Source organism: Rhodnius prolixus, unplaced genomic scaffold, assembly GCF_049639745.1.
Source record: "Rhodnius prolixus isolate KJV_2025 unplaced genomic scaffold, Rpr scaffold_3, whole genome shotgun sequence".
Taxonomy (NCBI): Eukaryota; Metazoa; Arthropoda; class Insecta; order Hemiptera; family Reduviidae; genus Rhodnius; species Rhodnius prolixus.
Genome location: NW_027411603.1, coordinates 36,966,091 through 36,987,122, shown reverse-complemented (window position 1 = coordinate 36,987,122; position 21,032 = coordinate 36,966,091). Strand labels below are relative to the sequence as shown.

Sequence of the window (21,032 nt, the reverse complement as noted above, 5' to 3'; positions counted from 1 at the left end):
TACTTATAAATACATTCGCTTCACATATTCATCCCTCTACTATATACAACTATTTACACAAACCTTACAACTAATGGATGGATCAGTACACCTATATTCCTGCCATCCTTATAGCTTAACCGATATTAAAATCACGTAATCCTTCTCTAATCATTTTCTTGCATTCATTCTATAACTTTTAAATACATTCATATTTCATTGCTAGCTCTGCTATAGAATTAAGCACATATATGTTGGTGGTGAATATTATGTCTTCGTAGCGAAATGGTGCATCTAGATACCTGTATCAGTTGTCAAACATTCGTTTCCTTTCTACTACATAACGTCATTTATCGTTCGAGTATTGCAAACAGATTACCAAAAGACAGTATATTGGATAATTCTAAATAAATATCTCTATTTACTTATATTTTGGCATATTATGTTGTGCATTGTAAAATTCTTGCAAAAAAAACATAAAAATACTTTGGAACCATAAATGACTTGTTTAGATTCACGTATTATAATGTGTAATTCAGTAAGTTTATCGAGAGAATTCCACTGCTGTAAATATTAGATTTTTCAAATAATTAGACCAAAGGATATCCTTCTTAAATATTGTGCTGCAATATTGGTTGCTTTTTGTACCTGTAATTTTTCTATCTTTCAATTATTTTTGTAATTAATATTTTTTTTAAATACATTCATGCATATTATTATATTTGGTTAATAGCTGTTTTATATTTCTGTTAAGTCCCAACTCTCTCGTAAAAACTATTAGTTGTAACTAGAAATAAATAAAATAAACAGTATTGGTGTACTATACATGAAGATAAAACGTATTCAAGCGGCGCTAAGACATGGTGTACTTACCTACGGGCAAGCCTTCAACTCGATCTAGAAGTTTATTTTCCACCTTTCTCAAATGTTACTTAATAATTTAACTTAGTAGGTTTTAAGGGCAGGCGAACCCAGAGAAGATCTGTTAGGAATCCAGAGTTTTGGACGAATTTGGACGAATTCAACTAATCTCTTCCATTTCTTATTACTAAGACTGTATTATATTATTAATATTAATATGGCAGGAAATCGACTAAGGCGCGAGGGAGAATTATAAGCGGAAAGCTGATTCAAGATTTCATTTGCGCATTTTTTATGAATTATATGCATCGTAATCGGACAACTTATTTAAATTTATTATTTAATAAATCATTAAAATTAAATGTTTAGTAACTTTATTAGCAATTTAACTCGATAATACATTTATCTGTTGGATAAGAAGCGAAGCAATGGTGAGTGGATGGCAATATATTGAGCAAAAATAATGTTACTTATCCTGAATGCCACTCAGAGGAAAGAGGCCATTTGTTTACATTGATTTATATAAAGTCCAGCGAAGAGAAATCAGGAGATAAAAAAAAAATGAAACTACGGGAAGTTAGAATCTAATCAAGTGATATCAGGAGAAGAGAGATCGTTAGGAAGCTAATCTAATCCATTTAGAGAAATGGAAGAAGGAAGAAGAGGTACGTGTGTTGTAGAAGACAGCACACATGAAGAGACATATGTTTTATTTCATCCGGCCGCTGAAGGAGTACTGAGAGCGAAAATGTTTCTCCCAATTAGAGTGGAAAAAGAAAAAAATGCGAAGGACGACCCCCCCCTTCTCAGTTGGTTTGCTGGTACAACTTCTTTCTATCCTTTTTGGTTAGTGCGGCTGTGTTTAGCTGGACCAGGGTAGTGGGTGCTGAGCGTACTGCTGCTGTGGCTTCTGCACCAGGGTTAGAAGATTGCCAAGTGGGCCGTGCCTATCTCTGCCGGACCACTGCCCATCAATGTGCCGCTAGTTTGCTGACGTAGCAACACCCTCAAATATCATCTTTCTTCTAGCACTCTCCTCTATATAAGTGAAATCTTCACCCATTTTTCTACACAGACTCAGCTCCTATCACAAAATTTTTATTTTTTTGTTTCTCACATCCTTCTATCGATGTTCAAGTTAAATTGTTCACGATTTATTTATTTTATCACGCTACAACTTCTACAGTCCTTGTTGGTAATTTTTCATTGGTTTTAACTTTAGAAAAAAGATCTAGCTTAAGGCGCAACTTTTTTTAACCGCAATTGACAATATCTTTGAAGTCTTTTATCAGACATTATTTAGACTTTCTTTACTTTGATTTTTACTAAACAATTTAGACGCCTTCAACTACAACTTTAAATTAATTTAATTCAAACTTTATTTGTATAAAGATACAATGTATCTGTTACAAAGGAGTTCCAAGTTTATGTTTACTTTATGAACTTTGTAGACTACAAGTTCTTAATTTTAAAACTTGTTTTAAATAATTAAAAATTGCGTACATATTTTTCTCTTCAAAATTATTAATTAATTTGCAAAATTCTTCTTTAGGATTGTTATATTTATTTATATGGAGTGGGATTCTAAAACTTCCATAGACTTGGCAGCTGATAAACAGGTGAATTAATATTTCCGGCTCGTTCTTATTATACATTAAACAATGATCTTTGGGGTTTGATTGTACAAAATTACATTATTGATTTTAAATTTAGTAACATAAGGGCCACCCAATCTTATTTCAAGAAAAAATTCTTACAACTTGAACAGAAATGAATTTATCTAAATATTGTTTGACCAACATTTTGTAATAAATTTTGAGAATTCCAAAATATATTCAACATACTTTGATTTACTTTATTTAAATCAGTTAAATACAAATATTCCCTGTACCTGACTAAAATTATAGAAATATTAGGTTTGTAAAATGCAAGCATTCTAATGAACCCAAATCTTCTAAATTAATTTCTTTTAAGCATTCAACTATCTGTAAGTACCAATTAAATTTAATGTTGCTTGAATAGAGCTTACTCATTACAATCAGTCTCTTTAAGCAGATTTTTTTACATAATTATCATCATTTACACAAAGAATTTTATACAACCATCTTAATGCGTGCTTCATTACTTCCGTATTCGAGGTTGTTCTGTTTCAAGGCGTATTAAATGATTGGGAGTACATTTAGGCAAACATAGTAAACGTTTAAAGAAGCCTACTTGAACTTTTTCATGTAATTACAACTTCAAATCTTACAACAATCTTTATCAAGATTCCGCTTTTTCTTGTGGTTTTTAGGGATAAACCCTTAGTTTTATGAGCAAAGAACTCCACATCTTTCTGGAGTTGGACTCAGCTTTTATAGCAACATTCGTAATATCAATGTTCTTATTAAGGCTTATTAACATACTAGTATTTTGTAGAGAATCTAAGAAAAATTCAAAACACCTCATTTTATATTTTCATTCCAATTCTAAATATTGATCTTGAATTGATACTAATTTTTATCTTTAATTTCTGCCAATTCTTTAAAGTTGCACCAGAAGAAGTTTCTTTAAAAAAATCAAAACAGGTTTTCGTAAAAATTTTAAATTATTATTAATTGAAACCACAGTATCTGGCTGATCTCTACGAATTCAGTTGGCTGATTTTGGGCAATATATTATTGCTGCAAAAGTTAGAGATTCAGTAAAAGCTTCACTCTTATAAAGTTTAGCTTCCCCTACTTCGAAAATTTTGTTTTTTTTTTGGAGGGGGAAGTCGTTTTTTATAGGATTTCTTTTTTGCTGGAAAGTAAAATGTTTTGATGGAGTACTAAAACAGAGTTAAGGAAACTAGAAGAGGAAGAAGCGGTCTAGAGTGGGCAGGTAGTTAACGAGTGCAACTGGGCGCTACAAACGTTCGCTAAAACATGATATGATAGCTCGGCCTGTTTGGATGGGGTAATAAGAGGGAACAAGACCGGAGGTGCAGCGGATGGATGTGTTATATAGCTCTTTCACTTACTCCCCAACCATATTGCTCGTCCCAGTCTTGCTTGCCAAGTAAGTGATATTAATGACGCAGCCACGTGACTTCCTCAGCCAGGAAACAATCGGCCAGCGTCGCCCGCCATGTTGGACCTATTGTCTGTCGAGGCAACGTAATGTTCTTTAACATTACGTGTATTTTTTTTTTTTTTTTTGCTTTGCGTTGTTTTGTTTTAGGGTGAGGGGGTTAGGCGACTGCCCATTAAGCAAAAGACTTGTTCACCTCTCTCACGATTTTTAAGCAATAAACAATTAGCCATTATAATAATACTGCAGTTGTGGTGGCTGGCTGGCTGGCGAAGGCTACTGTTATTTTCATGTCTGTAAAACATTGCGGTTAGAAAGAGGAGAAAATTGCTTCCACATTTTTCTTTCCGCACTTATATTAATGTGGCACGAACATTTTTATTATAGTTTCCATATTGTTTATCTATTAGCGATGTTCTAAGTATTTTCTTGATGTCGTGATAAAAACTATAGGAAATAAAACTTTACTTAGAGATTCACAAACGCCTACATTTAAATATATTTAGTCAAAAGTACTGTAGTTGAAAAAAATGCGGAGGAAATAATTGGTTTTAATGATTTAAAAAAAAAAAATACTTTCGTCTAAAAGATTAGCAATTGCAAGAAGCCTGTGGAAACTAAGTTGTTTTAACTGAAAGCAATTCAGTGAATAAAAGTAATTCCTGAGTATTTACTTAGGATCATGAAGTAAGATAATAACAATAATACTGTTTGTTTATTAAATATCGATACAAAATAATACAAAACATAATCAAAAAACTAAGAAAAATAAGTCCATCTTCAGAGGTTGACCTCACTTACAAAAATAGAATAGAAAAGAAATTTATTATTCTGGGACAATTGTCCCCTAAGAATAAACACTGGTACAAATAGAGGCCTTAATAGTTTGGCCTGTAATTAAACAGAAAATAAATAAATAAATAAGTATTTACAAAAAGTGAAAATAAAAATAACAGCAGAAATTAAGGAAATAAAGGCATTCAATTATTATTTCGGAGGAAGCTGAATAGAAAGGAGATAACTGAATAGTAGGGATTTTAAGATCGAAAGGGTAGGAGCATGGCGGACAGATGATGGTAAGGAGTTCCAGAGAGAGGTAGCACGTATTAGGAAGGATTTGTCAAAGGATGAGGTACGGTGAGAGGGAATATAGAGATCGGATGAGCGAGATCTGGTATTACGGGATTTAAACTTAAGGAGTTGAAAAATATAGGATGACTTGAAAAAGGTAAGAAGCCAACAAATACTAGGCGGCGATAGACAGGAAAAAGACACTTCAACTCATCGTAGCAGTGCGAAATGCGAGAGAGTCTCTGGAAATGCTGAAAATAAATCTTATAAAGCAGTTCATGAGGCGCTTGAGCTTAGCTTCAGTATCACCAGAAAGACCGCCATACACTAAGGCAACCATAATCGAAATGGGGGAATATAAGAGAGGAAATTAGGAGTTGCCGGGTCTTAATTGGAAAAAGGTGACGGGAACTATTAAATTGCTTTAGGATATGGATGGAACGACGAGAGATTTGGGAAACATGGGAAAAATACATACATTAATACAAATATTTTTCATCTATGAAGACATGTTTTCTTTTTCTTTTAACTACAAAATCAAAAAGATTCTTTATCACAGAAAATTAAAATAGCAACCGCTAAAATAATATTAACAAATTTAAATTAATTATTGAATTCCACGAAAATTTAATTAAAACCACATAAATAAAGTAAATTTAAAAATTGTAATTAGAAATCAAAAACAGTCTGCAATTAGCAGCCTCCATATGGTACCAATAAAGGCGCTTAATTATTCTGCCCATTCAAGTAACTTATTATTTCAGTTTTTGTCAGCGTTTTCTTATTAAACCACCGGATTCTAAATTCTTTAAGAATTGGACAAGAACTACAATTAGATTACACATTGAACAGAGGTGATTCTCGCTTGTACCATCCATGTATTAAGATAACTAGCATTATTACAGTTAGAAGGAAAATAGTAAGTCGATGCTCATCTAAAAATGGACAACCATATTTTTTAAATAGATATAAAAAATTGAGTAAATTTCTATTTTCCAAAAATAAGATTATTTCCCCCGTAACCCCTTATCTAGAAGGAAGGAAGGTGCAAAGTTACATAATTATTGTTATTAATACTTTTAAGAGACTCTATTATCAAGATAAAGAATCAAACCAATTCTTTAGAAACTAATTACCTTCGGCCACCCAAACCAGTAATCATCTTACTGTGTTATCAGAGAGTCGATCGAGACTATTGGAGACAAGATGTAATCTTATCTACTTCCATTTATCTCCTCTTTTAAATACGTATTTACTCATTTCTAGAATTTGTACGCAAACAAGGTCACTAAATCACATGTATCTAGATCTAAAATCACAAATAGCGAAACTTAGAACCGATTTATTTAACAGTAAATAATATTTCGCTAGAAAAATAAAAACATTAGTTCCTAACGATGCTGTTCAATGTTGATCTAGTTCATTCATTGAAAAAGGAAGTCATGAATGTAGTTAAGGCAGAAATAAGGATTGGCCATTGAGATTCTATTTGTAAACTTATAGAACAATCTTGCAGTTTTATTCGCTATAAAGGAAAAAGAGTCTGCAGAGACGAAGGACAGAGGGAGTGATCAGGAGTTTCCGCTCAATTTTAATAATCACTACCCCCAACATTGGTTGGAGATAATTTGAAAATCTTGTAAAGTTGTGCAGACAAAGATGGAGAATATAAGGGAGAGTTAGTGTTCGCCACCAATGGCTTATCCACTGGAAAGAAGAGGGAACCCTTTAACGGAACTGGTCCATTACTAGACCGGTTGTAAGGCATAATTTCCGCAGAGAGTTCAGAGTATATACATATATATATCAATACCCTAGTTCCGGCAGTAGTATAGCTATGTGGATCTTGGAAAGTGTTGTGGTTATTGTTTCACAAAAGGAATAACAATATTTGAGGGAATCCCCTCAATATTTATGGCCGACCTAGCGTCCCTCCAGCCAGTCTTCTTGTGAAGTAAAACTCATAGATCTATACAACATTTAACTGTTTGGAACATAACCAACTTTCTTGGAAAACTTCTCCTATTTCCTTTGGCCAATATATGTTTTCTTTTTCTACCATTTCCTCATCTCAGCAATTTTTTTTTGCATTATTATGCAAACAAAAATAATGTCATTTTTTCGCCAGTAAATTGTTTTATACTTTAAGCTGAATATACGAGTATTTTTCCAATCCTAGTCTCTGCTTAAAGGCAGTAGGAAGAAAATTAGTTTTTACTTCTTCCACTTCTAGAAATGATTCAAGACTCCCTGCTCAACAAAAAATCTGGAAAGCAAGAAGAATGGTTGAAAGAATTTCATGAACTGGCACCGTTCAACGTCGATCAAGAAATGTTCTCTTATCCAAGAAATATCTGACCTGTCAGTAAAGTTTTGGATACTGTTGCAACATTAAACATTTACAGTGCATAACTTTAATATTCGAAAAAATACTTATTGATTTTATAATCAGCGATTAAAGATAGAAATTATTGTTAATAGAAAAGAGCATTTATTTGCAAATCAATCAAATTCTTCTATGGAATGCCAATTGCCTGGGATCCCACTACGACGAACTCTCATTACAGTTGCAAGACGGATAAATTGACATTGCCTAAATTTACCTGTACCAAGCGCTCAACCAGTGACCACGAACATTCCAATCAAGTGATCTATAATTATTTGTAAATATCCCTCTCCTTTCTCATTTAGTTAGACTTCATCGCTATTATTCTATTAATTACTCTCTTTTCCATCAACTCTACTTGTAAATACCTTCATCTCATTCACTATCTATCGACTTCATATTTCTCCTTTCTCACTGCTTGTAATTGTCTCGGAGGGTTGTCATTGGATAACTGCTCCACTCTTGCACTCATCATATTTACTAGATGCAAGTTTATGCAGTTATAAATTTTTCAATAAATAAACAAAAAATATATTTTTTTTTAAGGTTATAATATTAATTGTAATTTTATAATGTTAATATTAATTTAATATTTGGGGTTAAATGAAAATAAAATTTGAAAGCGAAAATGCTACTTTGTCTTATTAATTTTGTGGTTATTGGCTAATCCTAAGTTTCAAGAAACCTTAAAATATGTAGATTTTGTAAAAGAAAGTCGTGTGAGATTTCAAATTTTTCACAAAAGCCGAGCTCAAGCTCAAGCTTTGCAAGGCTCAAGTTTGCATTTTATTTTATAACAATCAACTTGTGACTGTTTTACTTAACCTTGTAACTTTGTTTTATCAAGTGAAATTATAATCGATCACCGATAGGATTAGCATTACATCTTTGAGTAAACAATATTCTTGAGTCCATTTAACTTTACATTCCTTCTAAATGTAACGGGATGGAAATCTAAATAAGGTTTTCACAACGGTGCTGCTGGTTTTGCACAAGTTATGGAAGAATTATCTTCAGAACAAAATATAAAAAAAATGTAAAACTAAATACCGAAGTTTTACTAAAACATTTTTTAAAGAAATTGTTATTCCTTTCAAACTAATGTTTATAGCCAAGTATTTAAAGAGTGTCCATAAAACGAATGAAATGTTGTGGTATCCACTTAAGCAGCCAACTAAAGTGCAATTACTGAAATCACTTTAAGTAAATAATCTCTCAGCTTTAAGCAACGAGTGAGTGCTCTTTACTGGCAGTAAGTGGCCATATAACTAAATTACTACGTCCATTGAAAATGATAAAAACATAATTACCTTACTGTACCTATTTAGTACAGTAATAAGTATCATTTAAGATAAGTGCTATTTTTAGGCACAGTTACTAAATTTGAAATTCTATCCGCTCAAATTAATTTTCTTTGCTTAACTAAAAAACTATTTTAACTGCGCCCTATTTGTATTACTATAATAAAAGTAAAGAACAGTTTTTTCATTAAAACTTTTTATCTTTTGAATTCTTTCTTTGATATGTGGAGAGTTCATTTATATGGTATTAGTTCCATTAAAGATTGTTCCATATTAATTAAAATTTCAAAATAAATTAAAGATTGGTAAGTATAAATTGATAGAATAGAATCTTACTAAACTATTATTTAAGCAAAAAGAAATAAAATAAACTGAAATGTTTTGAAACTCACTTGTTTAACTTTCTCTTGCCTTCCTTTCCGTAAGAGAAACTAATGAAGGTTTTTTTGATTTTTTTTAGTTTTCTGCAGAAGTTTCCGTTTTGTTATCACCTGAACCCAAAAAAGTGATTTGAACACAAAATCCGAAAAAAACACAGAAAATTCAATTGTGGTTTTTGGCTTTGATACTAACAGGGGACTGGATGTGTTGAGAAATTAATGGGAGCTCAAATTTTTAAACAGAAGAATGGAACAGAAGCACATGATGAACTATACAAACATTAATTTGCCCTTCATGTATCTGATTTACAATTCTTTAATATCTGTAAATCCTGTGGTATGGCCTATAATTAGCTTTTGGTTCCAAGAAATAATTCAGCGACTGTTCTAAATTTCCCGCTAGAAGAAAAAGATCATCAATTTCATTAATAATTAAAATCGATAGTGAAATCCAATAAATAAAAGTGAGCTGTAACAATACAAAGCTAAACAGAACAAATCTTGCAATAACATGAAACAACTTAAATTTACAACCATTTTTACAAATCAGAAAGACAAAAAGAAGTTTCAGTATTTCTCTAAACAACAAAAAATATAAGCGGCATTAGGACAAACTAATGGCAGGATGTTATTGCTAATTTTATTTAAGAGGAAATACAAATATCCTTTTGATGTTAGAGAAATGTTTTATTCTTCTCCAGTTAATGCGGAAGAAGTTATAATCTTGTTTTGCCATAATTTTAGTTGGATCTTTGTTTCATATTTCATTAGTAATTTCTGTTTTCAAGCAATTTAATTTCGTTATAATGTTTGTAAACGTTTAGATAACGTTTTTCCTGAAAAAAAAAATCAACTAGAACTGGAAATAAACAGAACTGCTCAAGTCACTTAACAAGTCCCTTGGTGGAAAGCTTGGAAAAAATAAAAATTAATGACTTGAATTGGCAATATTCATTCTGTTTTTTGGAATAATTAATTAGTCACCAAAAAATCGATGAACAATATGCTAAAATACTATATAATAGAATTTGATATTCTTCAATCCTATTTCTTCTGATCCAATTGAGTACAATCTAAAAAGGTGACCTACTTTAGGTAATTACATAATTTACAAAGTAAAAAAATAATAGTAAATACCTAATTTTACAACCCTACTCGTAAGGATATTTACTCTAAATATTCTTCAACGCCTTCATGCTAGTAGGTTTTTGGACAAAGTCATATTTATTTTTTGCTAACAGAACATGTCTTACAGTTTATGGTGTGCCAATATATCAGTACTTTTCTCCGCTTAATAGTTGCAAATATGTGATAAAATTTGAAGACTTCATACACAGCCTAGTAAGGACAACTTCTCCGTCTTGTAATTTTGAAAAATGTCAACCATTTTGCCGATTCGGAATGTTCTGTAGTTTAATGTGGAAGTTTAAATTTAATTATATTGGTATGTTAAAAGTAACTGTAGAAAATAAAAATTTAACAGTTTTAAAACAGAACCAGTGACCTCAGGAGTTATAGGCTGCAGCAACTTTTTGTACAGAATTTGTCGTGGCCCCAGTAGTGACTGTATTGAACTGAGTTAAGGAAAGAATCTTCTTTTCTTCGCCAGTGATATTGATGCTGCGCAACTAGGATATGTCTAATCCAAGTTAGATTGGAGAAAGGAAGGAAGAAGCCTGTGTTAGACACATCTTATTTTGTTCTACAGACCTACCAAACCGTACACTCAATACACCTAGCCAGCATACAAACCTGACAGACGTCCTAAATTAGAACACTTTTTCAATTGTTTCTTTTTTCTTCAGTCTCTTTCCATTTCTTTAATCATTTTTTTTATTCAACGTCTTACACATTAAGTTTGACTTCTTCAAACAATTATTTAATATACAGTGACTCCCATTAATATTGGGACAGTACATACAGAAGTTAAAAATTGACGAAAATTAAAAGTGGCACCCATTTATTCAAATTTTTATAAATTCATTTCATTTTATAATTACTATTAATTAAATAAAAACTATTTAAATAAGTACATAAAAATGTTTTGGTAGATTAAAAAAAATATATATAATAATAAGAGCAAATTCTACCTCTCATAAATATTGGGACACTATTATAATTTATAGTTTGTCCAAGGTTTTGCCCGAATATTTATACAATTTGTAAATATTTACCTTAAGCATATATTCAATATGAAATTAATAATTAAATTAGTTTATATAAATCAAGCCAGGTATAACATGTCGCGCAAAAATACAAATACAACGATTGAACAAAGAAAAATTGTAATTTCTATGCACAAAGACAATAAAAAAAGTTTTAGATGGACAGAAAAACTGATCGGACCTAAAACATCTACTGCGTGGAACATCATTCAGCGTTACCAAAAAGAAAAAAGAATTGTTTCAACCCCACAAAAAGGCCGTCCTCAACTGCTCTCTGAGAGAGAGCAGCGTTATATATTAAAAGAATTAAAAAAGATCACCGACTTAGTGCTCCAAAACTTCTATGTGAAATTTTTGACATGTTCAGAGAGCAAAAAAGGGGCAGAAACTGTTCGGAGAGTGCTAAGAAAACTCGACTATCATGGTAGAGTAGCCTGGAAGAATCCTTTTGTCAGTAAGATAAATCGTGTTAAGAGAGTGAAATTTGCCGAAAAATGTTTTAATGGAAATAGTGACTTTTGGAATGATCTACTTTAGCGATGAATCAAAATTTAATGTTTTTCAGTCAGATGGAAGGGTTATGGTCTGGAGGAAAGCGAATGCTGAACTCGAAAAGAAGAATTTACAGCCAACATTAAAGGGTTTTAAAGCTCCACCTCCGGGTGGAGGTGGGTCAGTTATGGTTTGGGGCTGGATGTCCGCATCAGGATTTGGAGAATTAGTGTTTATTGATGGAATGTTGGACAAAATAGTTTATAGTAATATATTAAAAAATAATTTGGAAAAAGTGCCAAAAAATTGGGTATTTTAGGGTCTTTTAAATTCTTCCAAGATAACGATCCCAAACCTACGGCTTGGGCGATACGTCAGTGACTGTTATATAATTGCCGAAAAGTTTTCCAAACCTCTCCGCAGTCACCAGATCCTAATCCCATTGAACAATTAATGGCAATATTTAGCTAGTGCTTTAAGTAAACGAGTAATATCTAACAAAAATGAATTAAAACTATGTTTCCTGGAAGAATGGGAAAAAAAACCACCTGAATTAACCAAAAACTTGTTTCACCTATGCCTGATCGTTTGAGGGCTATTGTAAGTCAAAAAGCAATTATTAAATTATTACCAACCAAATATTAAATAGTAGGAGATTTTAAATATTGAACATTTAAACTCTAGCACTTCTGGTGTCCCAATATTTTTGAGAGCCTTATTTTACACTTTTTCAAAAAGTGCTCCCTAACAGTTTGGAATTTCATCGATTTATACTTATATATAATTTCTACAGATGTTGCTAATGTAATTAAAAAAAAAAAAAATTCCAAACTTTTGTCTGTTGTTTTCATTTTCCTTTTAAATCATTTTGTAATAGGTGTCCCAATATTAATGGGAGTCACTGTATGTTTGTTACAATAGGAATCAATCTAATTATTAGATATTTGGGTCTTTTATTAACTGAAATAGAAAATTCTTCTTGGATCTTTCTGAATTATTCAGTTTAACCAAACTATTCATAATATTATGATAGAATATACTTTAATGTTTTAACTTCATGCCACTCCAGATTAGTATGATCTAATCACAGGCCGACTCTAGTCACCTCGAAACTCATATGCGCCCACCCACGCTTAATTTAGTTCAAACTCTTGACACAATGTAGATGTGTTCAAAACACTTATAGATCTATTTTGTAGTGGACTTGGCGTGCATCTACTTTCTATAGGAGTCTACAAATTGAATTTTCCTCAGCAGTTGTTTGGTAACACAAATGCCTGGAAGAATGACAGGAAAAATAAAACATAATCGCACCTTTCCTTCGAAGAGGTATTTTTTTTTGCATTGGCTTTCGCCATACAGCCAGCATCGTCTAGGTGCTTATCACTAGAATATCACTCACTCTCCATTCTTACCTACAAATACATTCGCTTCACTCATTCATCCCTCTACTATATACAACTATTTACATACAAACTTACAACTAATGGATGGATCAGTACTCTATGCTTCTGCCATCCTTCTAGCTTAACCGAAATTAAAATCACGTAATCATTTTCTTGTATTCATTCTATAACTTTTAAATACATTCACATTTCATTGCTAGCTCTGCTATAGATTTAAGCACATAGATGTTGGTGATTTCGTAGCAAAATGGTGCATCTAAATACCTGTATATGTCGTCAAACATTCGTTTCCTTTCTACCACATAACGTGGACATATCATTATTATATGTTTGAAATCCTCCTCCTCATTGCAATCTACGCAAAGAGGAGAGGACCTTTTGTTGTTCCTGTGAAGATACGATCCACACACAGTGTGGTTCGCTGCTCTCAGTCTGCTTATTTGTCGTAACAACCCATTTATTAGGGACAATTCCCTTAAACCATGGTTGTCTAGGTAACTGATCTGCCATAGTTTTATAGAATCTCCCTTTATTACCATTACTTGTAATCTGTCTGCCATTTTTTTGTAGTGCTGCTTTTGCAATTATACACTTGATATCGGTGTGTAGTAATTTATAATTAACCATTTCCCCACTATTGCTGGTGGTAAAAATTAGTGGAAAATGATCAAAATCTGCAGGGGTTTGGATATTTCTGGAAAGGAACACATCTGCTTCATGATGCATTGCTGGCTCAGAATATCCCCTCTCGGTCTACTCACTCTTAGCTTTATTTTAAAAAACATTTTTTTTCTAGTACAACGTAAAATTTATTTGGCTCTTTGCTTCCTGTCTAAGCAACCGTCTCTTTATTCACAATTTTTTAAATCCTAAAGCTAAACGAACAGAAAAAAAAAATAAAAAACATTTAAAAAAAACTGCCTGAAAGGATCCCAACCAACAACATAGTTGTTAAACAATGGCAACCTTTACTCTGTCCGGATGTCATCGCTCAACGTTAGTTATAAATCTAAGATTAACGTTATTCGCGTCGCCGACGGTGGACCACACCTTCCATGTGACTCTCTCTACAAGGGCAGGAAAAAAAATGTGGCAAAAAATATAGAAACAATGGAGAGAAAGAGAGAACATGCTCGGTTCGTTGGCTTTATTCAATGTGCACGTCGCCTTTAATTCTATTTTTATTTAGCGCAGACTTTACATTGCGGACAATTTCAATTGTTTATATCTATATCGAAGTGCAATTAAAATTAAGTATTAAGTATTTTTGCAAAAACACTTTGGTAAAAAAATGTTCTTTAAAGCCTTTGCAATTGTTCACTGGAATAAATCAGCGAACGAAGAAATATTATTACTAATTTCAGTCAGTGTAATTGCACCATATAGTTTATAAATTATACAATAATATGTCATCTTAAATTATGTTAATTTTCAAATGTAATATTCTACTCGTATAACCAACATATTTCACAGATTGATGAAGATTGATTCAGAAAGCTTGACAAAAATAAATTAAAGAAAGCCTGAAATAGCGCAATAATTTCTCTTCCTTCGATGAATCAATCAGTCATCAAAAAATAGATCAGTAGCAATTCAGTGCTATTCTTCTGGTATACATTAAGCTGTACACAATTTTGAAGCTGCCTTGCTTGCTAAACTTCTTTTTCTTCATCTTCTCTGACCTTCCCTAATTTTTATCACCGCGCAGGATGTTAGCCGAGAATCTTCTGCGAGCTGCATTTTTCTCCCAAAGGATTATTTTAGCTTAAAACTTCTTTATTTTATCATGTTCCATTAAAATACACATATTCCTCTTTCTAAAAACACTCTCCTTATTCTTATGCTTAAGTCTACAGAACTCTCTTGTCTACTTCATTCAACTTTTGTCTCACGATGGCTTAGATTTTCTTCCAATTAAATTAGTGCAACGACTTCGTAGGGGAGACTGGGTGTCATCTTTGGACTTTCTGTTGAAGTATGTGATAGATCATAATATAACAGCCCTATAAACTGAGTTTCAGTTTTCTTGTTTGCTTTTGGCGGTTTCCAGAGCAATTTTTAGTTTTTCTTAGTGAAAAGTAAAATTTTATAACATCAAACCAAAGTGTTTATTCTCAAAAATAGTGAATATAACTATCAACCACGTCAGGAATAATAATCTCCGCTAAATAATGAGTAGAATACTTACATTATTTTGATTTCTATTCGTAACCTATAATTTAGATTGCAACTTTTGTTCAAACACGTACCGTCTTGTACCTTGAAACAAACCTGCATCCTGTACGTTGGAACACTACTCTTTTGCTAAAGGCTATTTATTTTATTCTATTTGTTTATAGGTAAAGATGCCACGCAGTAAAATAGGTAGGAAAAGACCCCCTGTTAATTCTAATGCCATTGAAGAAGCCATGTCCGCTGTTACAACTAATTCTGAAAACAAAATTTCATTGAGAGAAGCATGCAAAATTTATAGTGTCTCTCGCCACTTTATCAAGACATTTAAAAGTTTTTAAAGAATCTGGGGCTGAAAATTTTAAGTATTCTACAAATTATACTGTAAAACGTGTTTTCGATGACACGGAAGAGTTAAGTCTGGTTGACTATATAAAGACAATAGCCAAAATGCAGTATGGGCTCTCAAAGAAAGGTGTGAGGGAGTTGGCTTACAAATATGCTGTAGCGAAAAAAAAAAAAAATCCAACAACATGGGGCGATGAAAAAATTGCTGGTGAAGAATGGATGCGTGGATTCATGAAGCGACATGACAAAGAATCCACACTCAATTATTTGAAAATGTCCATCAGATTCTTTGTTTTTATAGTGCAGAAATAGTATTTTGTATATTGTGTTGAATACATGTTTTCTTTCTCTAATTGTGTGTATTTTAATTTTAATATTTTATGTTCCAAGGTACATGACCTTGTGTTCCATGGTACATGACCATGTTGTACCATGGAACAGAAAACATCACTTGACAGATCCATCATTTTTACAGTTAATATTTATATTTTTTAAACATTTAATATTGGAAATTGTAGCTTAAAAAACACTCTTCGTAGAGGCATAGTTAAATGTTCGAAATGTTAATTTGTATTTTATACAGACGAAAAAACAAAAAAAGTGTTCCAAGGTACAACAGTCTCCCCTACCTCCTTTCTTGTACTATCTCTTCAATAACACATATCTAAAGCTATTCTTAAGATCGGCTTTACATCTTATTGTTTTATTCTAATCTCTACAGGTCATTCCATCTCTACAGTTTTGAATGGGCTCAAAATATTTTGAACTGAGATTTTCTTCTTAACCAGATGAACCCTCTACCTATTTATTATGTATTTCTTGTTTGATGTTACCAACTTTGTCTTAATTGTGTAGACTACAATTATTTTAAACATCACCTGCATTCTTCTTCCACTCACAGAATTACCTCAAGACCAGCGATGAACATTTTTTCTAGCCAACTTCTCATAAAATAAAATTTCTTCACCTGTTTAGTTTTACTACAGTTCAGGTTTAAAACATTTAGGTTAACTTACAGGTAACATCTTCTTCTGCCTTCAGTGCGAACACTCGTTTACATTACATACTTCAAAGTTTAAACAGCCTTGTGTTTAGGGTTTTTCTTACAGCAGAATAAAGTTTGTTCCATCATATCCTTCCTCATAAACAAGTACCATTCATTGAAGAAAAAGTAACCAATGAACAAAGGGGAGTGAACTACGTATACTGAACTATTTATCGCAGCTTGGACTTTATATTTTTTTAACATTTATCGACTTAAAACCATACCTCAATTCTGAATAAAATTCAAAAAAGAAAATAGAATATCTTAGTGGTTAATAAATTTACTAAACATGTAATTATGCATGGAAATAGCTTTTATTAATGTTGAATAGCTCTCGGCCATGATGACCAGAGCTAACTATGAAACAGTGCAAGCAGAAGGCACCTCATATATTTATAGCTAAGTATTTAATGGAGGAACGATTCAAGGTACTTCATATAAACATTAGTTAAGAAGAAGCACGTTGTTAGCTAGCATCTTCTTTAATGAACCGCTAAGAGAATGAAGAAGCAGTCTTTAATGGAGATCTAAGTTGAAAGACCCTAAAACATCTTTCGCTCGCTTACTTGTCGGCTACTTATTCAGTTTCACCTTTCGCTTAATAAACAGCTACCTTCATAAGATCTTTATTACTTCATTAACGTATTTACTTTACAATTTTCGATGTTCAGCTTAGCACGTAAACAAAATAATAGTTTCTGATAGGTGAAGATAGAAGGGATTCTTTGATTGGTAGACTGTGTTCTTACATTTTTAATGAAAACTTCAGCCTGACTCATTCTATTAGTGCAGGTTTTATAATTTAATCCATTAGCGCTTCTATATGGTATTTGACCGTATTGTCTCAGACTGATGGCTGTGAATCCCTTGGTATTCCACTCAATTAACAGAGTGCACAATGGAAAAACTTGTACAACCCTTAGTCCGAGGAAAAGCTAGTTGAATTCCATGTAGAGCAATAGAATTAAACAGTAACAAAACGAATAGAATGTTGAAAGGTCAATTTAAGATAAACAAACATATTTCGCGTCCACTATCAATCAAAAGGCAAACAAACTAAAAATATTTGTAAAGTTGGGATGGTAAGTCTAGTGACTACCACATAGCGTATCTTCTACTCAAATCTTGTCAAATCTCATTAAATACTAATTTATAAAAAATTATTTAAATGCACTTATAGTTTTGTTTCCCGAAAGCGATGGAACCAACCAGGAAAATGTGGAATTAAAAAGTCCACATATTTATTGAACAATATTTGGGCTTTAGTTTTATTTGATAAATGTTCAATTTTTGGAATATTAAGATGGCAATGTTTAAAAGAAAATAAAATCCATTTTATTGGTAAAGGCTTCAGCGAATCCGACAATACACAATAACTTACACAACACATTCAGTGCCTGCAGTTTTATGTGGGCATGTTTTTGGATTTCTGCTGCGAATCTACACAGGCAAGTCCTAGCTTTACCAACATCTACACACATACTGCGATCAGTGTAAGTTTTTATTTAGTTTGATTAAAATTTCTAAGCTGAAGATTGTTATCACAGTTTAGACGTTTGAAAAGGCAAGAATAACAGTTCGATACATAAATCTTTCAGACTACTCCAAGTATCAAAGGAATTTTATCTCTGTAGAATGATTAGGGAAATTGTCTTGCGACATAAGTGCTCAATAAATCAAGCTAGTTTGCTTCCCTTAGCAGAAATGGAATCGCTCGCATGAGGATTGAGAGTCTGGGACTATTAGCAACATCTTCAGGCTCAATGAAAGCTCCTTTGAGATTTGAGTTACTCAAGGCTACAAAGTCAAATCCGTTGAGGCATTACTAAACTCGTAATTAGTGTTTATCGCCGATAGAGCTCACTAAATTGAACTTACCCAATTCCTTTCTTTTTTTTATGAAAATACAAAATCACAAACATTACACAATTCAGATATGAGACACTGACAAAAAAAAAAAAAAAAAAAAAAAAAAAAAAAAAAAAAGGCAGGACTATATTTACAGAAGGTTATTTATAATATATATACTGAAAAATAAATCGTATTATCTACGATAAATAATACATTATTTACTTAATCTAGATAAAAGTGATTTATTTATTTTTCTAATTTTTGACTTAAATTGGATTTAAAAATTTAGATTAATCTTTGTGGAAACTTTATATTGAAGGAACAAAACAAATTTTATCTGTGATACGTTTCTAAAAATTCTCTCAATTCAATTTAGTTGCTGCAAATTAGCTTAACACACACAAAAAACTTAAGTTTAATTCCATAAACAAATTACATATTGAGTTTAAATTTTACTATACAATTACTTGTGAGCTATAAGAAGATATTTGAACGGTAGTCATTTTCAGGTAATTATTTTTAATAGAGTTATTTGCCGCTGATGTTCCTTGTAAATCATTATCTTAATCAAACAAAACTTTTACAGTAACTTCCTTGGAATAAACTTTTCTTGTTAGACCAGACAACTTACAAAAAGTTCTCAAACTTTCTGAGAGTAAACCAGATGGAGGACAAAACAGATCGAGTGAAAAGAAACTTTAGCGCCTTTGTAATTACATAATTTACTTGGAAAATAGTATACTTTTTTTTTACTGATGTATACAAATTCTAAACCATCTAAATAAAAAATAAATATCCAACAAGGCCCGTCATAAAATTAATTTATGATAAGATAGAACTCTTAATTAAATTTATGGGATATGTTTTTCTTCCTTATTGTTTTTATTTTAAAAAATTGACTTGGTGCAATGCTGTTTGATAAAATAAAATAAAAATTAATCTTCAAATTAATTGTGATGAAAAATGGTGAAATATGGGTTGAATTAATGCGTCATAGCATTAACGCAATAATGCTACTAACCTGTTTCGGGTTTTCAGGCATCATTAAAGCTTGAACCAGTTTGGTGTAGATAATTTTACCACCACTTATGTTCCTGTCTCACATTACAACTTGTTGACTCATTGAAACAAAAAGCCAATTTAAATTTTACTATTGGTCACAAATGGCTACAACTTCCTTGTATATTTCCCTTTGGATTGATTTAAATCTTTTCACTAAATAATTCTTAAATGGGTACTTGATATGATTAATGGCTAATTATGTCAGGTTTATGTAGAATTTGTATCATTATAGACCGCCAGAGTCGCGGTAGGCGCACGGTTTCTGTGTTACTTAATCTTACTCTTTGTACAGGCAGGATTCATTGGAAATTAAGGAGCACAATGAAACAATTTGAACCCATTTTGTTCGACGATTTATGAATCAAGAATTACTAATGTAAGAAAGTCATAATCCAACAATTTTAGTTCACAGAATTATCGATTATTCAAACTTGATAGGTCATTAGATATTACCATATGAAAAATCGAATATCCCGCGAAATGAGGTCACATCATGTGATCTGAAAATCCAATCGCTGGTACTAATCAAAATAAACATTATTTATGCTCATTGCTCATATCGTAGTTATTCACTTAATACTTTTTTATTCTTTGCAATTTACGTAAATTTTCCTCAATAAACTTGTGTTTGATTTCCAATAAATTACAAAAATTACAAGATAATATATTCTATTTGTTTGTCTTGTTGGATGATCAATTTCAAATGTTGAAGTGTGTGTACTTATTTATTTAATTTGTTTTGCCAATTAACCGAACAAATGAAAATTTTCAGGATACAATCTAGGTAATAATGAATATTTTTCCACCAAATAAAAAATCGTGGCTGGTCTTGAACTGAGGAATTCCCAGTTTTAATGCTCGTAACTAAATAAAATATTCCTCAAGTTAATAAATTACAATAAGTAATTAATTAACAAAGAACTGTTCAGTAGAGGAATGGAATTAGCACGGTGGCTAGTCGAAGCAATCAACTATTCTTATTGGACGACGGATACGATGTAACGGAGTTCAGTTGTAACATTTGCTCATACACAAAATTAACGCGGAGATGCCCGGATTCGAATCCAGCTTCTGGCCTTTAGCTTAGCTTTTTTGTAGCTCACTGTCTAGTAATAGGAATTGTAAAGTCTCCAGGCGCCAATGACTTCTTCGGAATCAGCTTTTTAACAAATTTAAAATCACTTGCTTAAATTGGCCATTAAAGCTCTATATGGTTAAAGTACTTTTAAAAGCTAACAAATATTTAAGAAATAATTTGTTTACAATAGTTATTCTAGAAGGAATAACTAAAGAAAAGGGTCATCCTAACTGAATAGGGGAGAGGAGAACAGCCAAAATCGACCCTCAATTGAATTAGGGTGATATACACGGCTTGCAGCTTCCCTTCTTGCATATCCTATTGAGATGCAGAGAGATAACATTGGGATTAGTGTTGTGTGCGTTAACAAGTACATCTCCCTCC

The 21,032-nt window shown here is 32.0% G+C and overlaps 1 long non-coding RNA gene across 3 annotated transcripts; it reads right to left on the bottom strand.

Annotated features, from left to right (window-relative positions):
• Window positions 1–4,482: 4,482 nt before the first annotated feature.
• On the bottom strand, window positions 4,483–20,167 carry LOC141452667 (uncharacterized). Of its 3 annotated transcripts, none has more exons than XR_012457529.1 (6): window positions 19,530–20,167; window positions 9,223–9,428; window positions 9,042–9,140; window positions 7,566–7,828; window positions 6,099–7,228; window positions 4,483–4,782 (listed from the first exon to the last, which is right to left on the bottom strand). It is a non-coding gene; the product is annotated as an uncharacterized lncRNA (long non-coding RNA). The 3 variants fall into 3 exon arrangements; XR_012457530.1 differs by having other exon boundaries at window positions 6,776–7,228; XR_012457528.1 differs by having other exon boundaries at window positions 4,483–7,228.
• Window positions 20,168–21,032: the final 865 nt, after the last annotated feature.